The 6,389-nt window shown below is 50.2% G+C and overlaps 1 non-coding gene across 1 annotated transcript; it reads right to left on the bottom strand.

Annotated features, from left to right (window-relative positions):
• Positions 1–827: 827 nt before the first annotated feature.
• On the bottom strand, positions 828–900 carry TRNAK-CUU (transfer RNA lysine (anticodon CUU)). Its single transcript has one exon. It is a non-coding gene; the product is annotated as a tRNA-Lys (tRNA).
• Positions 901–6,389: the final 5,489 nt, after the last annotated feature.

The raw sequence follows: 6,389 nt of genomic DNA, 5'->3' as shown, positions 1-6,389 counted from the left end.
GGAAATATCGATTCTTGCTCCGTGATATTGACGCAAGAGGTCACGTGCTGGGCCACCACTGTGGCTTCACGGAGCGTTTGCTTGCCAAGGAGGGCTGCGTGACGTGATGCTTCCTCCTATATTTTTCCTTCCTCCGTGTTTGTAAGCCGCGGACGTGTGGGGCACAACCGCCGTCTTCAACAAATGACAGCAGCGCCTTGCAGCAGAGCTACCGGCAGATAATAAGGCCGGCTTGGTCCAAAAAAAGAAAAAAAAAAGGAAAGGGTCCACCGCTGGGAATGGATATGTTGACTTCGCACTTACAGCCGTAATTTGGCTAAAAGAATTAGGGACAAAGACTTTCCGATTCGCCCTCGTGTGTCTGTAACGGATCCTGTTGTATCAATCTCTTTCCTGCTTTTTTTTTTCCACCAATATACTGTAAACGTCTCTTGCTAATTTTCAGTGCTGACCGGTTCATGCTTCCTACAAACGCTTCTGGAAGGTGTACGCTGCCTCGCTGGGTGAATACCTTCGCATTCCATTAGGAGGTGCTGAGTGGTTTCCGTATTTCTGCTACAGTAGAAATACGGAAACCACTCAACTCATTTTGTCTCGAATATTTGTTCCCGTACGCTTTTGTCCTTAATGCAACTGGTACGCCCCAGTGCCACCTGTCAGCGCATCGTAATATGTCGTTCAGTGCGTCATGGTTCAAAGCGCGGCGACAGGCGGGTGAACATGACGACGTGGCGTACATCAATCATCATGCACCTTTCAGTAAAACGGCGCTGTTTTAAACAATAAGAAAAGAAAATAAAAAGCAAATTAAAGAAAGAAAAAAAATTCGCCCAACGTGGGGCTCGAACCCACGACCCTGAGATTAAGAGTCTCATGCTCTACCGACTGAGCTAGCCGGGCGATACGGACGGGCGTTACGCGGCACCATGTCAAGGGCACCGACAAGGGGCGAGGGGGTAGACAGCAAAGATAAAGCATTTGACAAGCCCGGGATAAGCCCGGGCACAGTCACGCTTTCTGAGGCCCTAGGGTTTAGAGATAACAATAGTCATGTAAATAAATATGTGGTGGAAATTAGCAAAAAGCGATTGGAAGATTGGTGGCTCAAAAGAAGAGAGGTGACATAAAGTTAAAAGTGTAAGAAGAAGTACTTAAAGAAAATGGCGAGTTTTAATAACTTACAGCAAAGTTAAACAAAAATAAAAAGCTGAGCACGATGGCAACTGCCATCACCCCGTTTCAAAGGGGACGCTCCTACCTTCCATTCATCCATCCGTCCATCCAAATGCATTGTGGTATAGGATAAAGGCGACGGCCTTTGCGACGCATCGTAACTGCATTTGTACCCCCCCCCCCCCGAGATTGCCCACCGGCGGCGCAAAAATCACCGGTGGCCGTGCGGTCCGATTATCGCGTTTGAATCACTCATCACTGTGCATGATGTTTCCTGTACGCACAAAACCGCTTGCTAGGCGAAACTCCGTTTTTATTCAGCCTTAATAGAACTGACAGCTGGATGAATTGGTACAAATCATCTGCTAGGAACTGGGCGACGCAAGAGACACAAAGAGAGAGAGAGAGAAAGAGAGGAAAAAGAGTAACTCGTTTTCTTCCCGTCCCTCTCCTTTTCTTGTGTGTGTGTGTGTGTGTCCAGTCCTTTAGGCAAGTGAATTAGTCTTGCGTCGGATTGTCTTCTTCACGATGTTCCTTCCGTAGTCTCACTGTAGGAACCAAGTCAACGTAAACAAAGCTCCTATTGCAGTATTTGCTTTTATTTTATTCCATTTTTCTGCAATTAGTGCCAGGTTACGAGGCGTGCGTCGGTAAACTCATCACAGCCAGTGGGCGCGTGTATAGTAAAACGGTCGACCGTGTTGGAGCCCTCTGTATTCCCCTGGTTGCGGCTGCGCTGCCGGGTTCATCGGAAGAAACCCGGGTTCAGCGGAAAAATCCGCTCTTCCGGGCCTGCTCGGGGCCTCCCCGAAAAGCCCATCCCCTGCTATCCCTCTCTCTCCCGTCCCTTCCTCTTTCCGCGGCGCACGTTCCCTTTCCACGCCCTCCTCTCCCCATCCCTCCCGCTCCACGCTTTCATTGATAGGGAAGAGTAGCGTGCAAGTGAAGGGGAGCGTAGGGAAGCCACGAAAAGGACGGGAAACCGCGCTCAAACGGCTGAGCGTATTGACGAAAATGGCTTGCGTTGAAGCCGCTACGAATCGATTGTGGTACCGTTTCCGAAACTAGTGACACCAGACAACAAGCTGAAATTGTCTAAATGTATTCAACGTCCTGGATACCGTTTTGTGTATCTGGCATTACTGGTGATAGTTGACTGACTTACAAAGTTACAGCGAGGAAGGAACAAAGCCAATGGTAGATAACATTATTATTATTATTATTATTATTATTATTGTTGTTGTTGTTGTTGTTGTTGTTGTTGTTGTTGTTGGTTTGAAAACATGTTTAGATTGACAGAGAGGAAAATAAGTGATTACAGTAGGCTGACAGCTGCCATCCGAAGGGGCACTACGCCTGCCTGCCTACACTTCACGAAGAAGAGGGCGGAGGCATGTAGAAGTACAAGTTACGAAGAACGGGAAAAAAGAGTGGATAAAGAAGAGTGAAGACTACGCAGGAGACAATGCAATGTTTGTCTGTATGTAATTGAATATTTACTTTAGCCCCATGGAAATCAATTTATATAGGATCTCGTTAGTTTTCACTTCCCTCTTCATTGTAGTCGTCAGGGTCGCGAAGGGATGAGAGCTAGCGCCGGTGTGCGTTGTTTAGAGCTGTGCAGGGGCACAGTTAGAGGAAGGAACGGGGAGGGCTCGCCGGGCACGTGCCTGCTTTCCCTGCGAAGAAGAAAAATGCTGGCTACGCGAGTGGAGCTGAGCCACCAGGCGCGCCTCCCTACACTCTAAAAACAGTTTGCACTCTTTGGGGTGTATAATTGTCCCACAACAATAATCGTCATCTGTCTTGCCCGCATTTCCTTTCTTTAACGCTGCGAGCCCGGTACTTCCCAGTCACGAACGGCATGAGCGTTATCAGTGTGACGCAGCATTCTCGACAGGAAAGTAGCGAGCGCCAAGTTTTCAAGAAAGGAAACGCAAGCAAGGCAGATGACGATTATTGTTGTGGGACAATTATACACCCCAAAGAGTGCAAACTGTTTTTAGAGTGTAAAGTAAGACTAAATATTTTCGTATGCGTCTCCACCGTATAGTATCTGGTGAGTCACGCCCTCTCTCGGAACGTTGATGGTGTCGTTGAAATGTTGATGAGCCTCCAAGCCGCGAGCGTTCCCAACAGTGGACGATCCAAGAGTGGCCACCTAGAAATAAGCAAAAACATGCGAGCGCTGGCATTTCGCCGACGTCGCCGTGGTGACGCAAAACGTATAGCCGCGTCCGTTCTCGCCACCTACGTGTAGTCAACGTTTAATTTTCTGTGCTGTCTCAGATGCGTTCTTTTCTCGAAAATTTATATTTGGCCTGCGACTGTAAGTAATGGGGTTTCAGGGATTAGTGTTGTCCACGCATCTAGCTGTGCGATCATTTCCCTTGCGGGCACCGAAAGCTTGGTACACCTGCGTTTTCGCAATTTGCCCCCCTTCGCAATGCGACCGGCAAATCAACCCGTGGCTTCGGACAGCCCCTCGATGATCATCATCGAGGGAGGAGGAGAGAGGAGTAGGTTTTAATGAACAGAAAGGAGGAGAGGTCGGCCTGGAGAGCGTGTCTCTAGCCTGCTACTCCTCACTGGGGAAAGGGGAAGTTGGAAATACAGGGAACGGTAGGTGGCGGGTGATTATGTTATGGTACAATGAGATACTATATACACGTTATCCAATATGCGGGTGCGCAGTGAACGCGCATACACGTAACGGTAATCTTGTCCATACAAAAAGTAATATTGTCCCAAAAAGCTATTGCGCAAACACATTTCGTATTGACTGCACGTCTCACAGCTTCTAAAGGCGATCGTCTAGACCAGTCTCACTTAAAAAATTCAAAAGTGATTTTATGGCACGTTGGGCACAGTGAACACTCCTCCAAGCGCCCAAAAGCTTTTCTTCTGAAAAAGGACGGGAGTCCAAGCTGTCAACTATTGATTTGAGTTTTCTGCGTTCGGTCGCATATTGAGGGCACACACAAAGTACGTGAGCTATTGTCTCGAGAGTGTGGCAGACGCTACATTCAGGGTCCCGTGCTTGTCCAATCTTGTGAAGGTATCGGTGGGTGTATGCAACACCCAGCCGTAGTCGATGAATTAGTGTTTCCTGGCTTCTCTCCTGTTGCTCTCCTTTCCTTTTTCCTTTTTCCTCCCCTCCTTCCTATCTTCCATTTCAGTGTTGCTGTCGCCTCCCTTCAGAAGAGTAGGCAGGCGTTGTGCCCCTTCCGGTGGCAGTTGCCAGCCTGCTCCTCGCTTTCCCTTTCCTGTTACCTGTGTATATGTGTATATGTGTGCAAAACAAAATAATAATAAATAATAAACCGAAGTGGAAGCCGGAATTGTAAGCCAGCGTCAAGTCTATGAAGGCGCTCTTGTCGATGTTCGGGGTTGTCCCAATGTCGTGCCGTAGAAATTTTAAGGGAGGTATGGAGCAAGGCGTTAATGTCATACCGGGAAAAATGAATTTTTATAATAGTTCCGTCAGTGTGCGCCTTTTTTGCTTCCGCGTCAGCCTGTTCGTTTCCAGCTATTCCACAATGGCCAGGAATCCACTGCAGCACGATGGTATGCCCGGAGTGTGACGCCTCAGCAAGCAGAGACACGAGGGGCTGCTACGATAACGAATGGCGGCGACGCGGTGGGTGCAGCTGCAAAACACTTGTAACACTATAAGAGGACTTTTGTTTTGCTGTGTGTGGGGCTAAAAGGGAACTTTTCATTACCGTCGCCCGGAGCGTTCAATTCATTTCCGTTCATGGCTACTGTAACAGTAGCCGCTTTCTAAGCGGCTAAACTGTTACAGCAACGATGCAGAGATTAAGCTTTCGTCTCTCTGCGAATACTTATCAGACCCGGGGAAACAATCAGGAAAAAATCCGTGGACACCTAGCTAAGCCCCTGCGAGTTGTGAATTCGAAAACGTTGATGAACGATTGAACGCCGCTGAGCGGTCCTCCGGGTTTTGCGATGCGGATGATGCAGCCTACAGCGGTACGTGCTGCACGAGCCAGCAAGCAGCAGCAGCAGCCCGCGGTGCCAACGCCGCATGCCACTGATCAACAGCGCGTCGAGAGACCGAGGAAGCAGCAGCAGCCACCAAAGCCGGCAGGCCCACGCAGCAGCTAAGCCCAACGGGGGTGAGACATATATGTTAAATTCCAATGGCGGAGTCGGAGCAGCCGACGGACTCCGCGAGCGAGCACGTGACTCTGGCGCTGAGCAACGCAGCCGGAGCAAGGCGGAAACGGAACTTGTATCGCCGAGTTATCCAGGATACCTTGCGTGTTGTCACTTCCTTCCGCTGTTTGCTCCCACCACCGCCGCACCGGCCGCACCGGTCACTTGTCTCTTCAGCGCCGTTCACCTGTCGTTTTCTTTTTTTAAAGTGCGGAATGGATATTTCGCCAAGCGTGCGGCAGCTTTTGCTTCCTCGCGAGTCGTGACCGGTGGCGCCTCCCAGCAGACAAACGTGGTAAAGGAAATACGTCACGCAGAGTTCCGGTCCACTCCGCCGATTTTGGCGGAGCATCTTTTTCTGCTCCACGCACGGAGGAAGGAAACTAAGGAGAGGCCCTACCCCCTCCGCGCGCTAGGAGAAAAATGTGGCGGAAATCACGTGGTAGGTTCTCATTTTTTTGCTGCTTTTTTATTTTTATTGCTGTATGGCCACGCCTTTTGGGCCACAATGGCGGCGTTGTTTGAGCGCTCACACGTGTTGCTCTGGTAGGTTTCGTGCCGTGGCAAAGGCGCTGTGTGGGCGGGTTTGCGTTAGTCACCGTGTCTTGTTGCGCTGTGTTACCTGCACCGTGCTCTGCCGGATGTTGCGCGAGCGCGAGCGCTCCGCGCGCGAAACCACGCGCAGCGCGGCGTGGTTTCGCGAAAGATGTAAACAAGAGAGGAGGGTGGCACAAAAGGCGGAGCATCGCCATGAGCAACGCCAACTTCCGGCTTCACTTTTGCTTCACAAAGAGTGACGTCAGGGCCTCTCCTTAGTTTCCTTCCTCCGTGGCTCCACGGAATGACTCCCGCTCTGAATCCACTCCGCCTCTCTCATTGGAACACCTTACTCCCGCTCTCACTCCGTCATTGGAACAAACTTGCTCCGAAACGAGCAAGAAAGCTTGCTCCGACTCCGCCATTTGAATTCAACAATAGATACTGACCGCGCGCCGGCTTCCGATAGCTGCAGCAGGTGTTCCCATTCGCCGGCTCTG

This window comes from Dermacentor albipictus, chromosome 2, assembly GCF_038994185.2.
Source record: "Dermacentor albipictus isolate Rhodes 1998 colony chromosome 2, USDA_Dalb.pri_finalv2, whole genome shotgun sequence".
Taxonomy (NCBI): domain Eukaryota; kingdom Metazoa; phylum Arthropoda; class Arachnida; order Ixodida; family Ixodidae; genus Dermacentor; species Dermacentor albipictus.
Note: the sequence above shows the minus strand (reverse complement) of the source record. Positions and strands in the feature narration are given on the sequence as shown.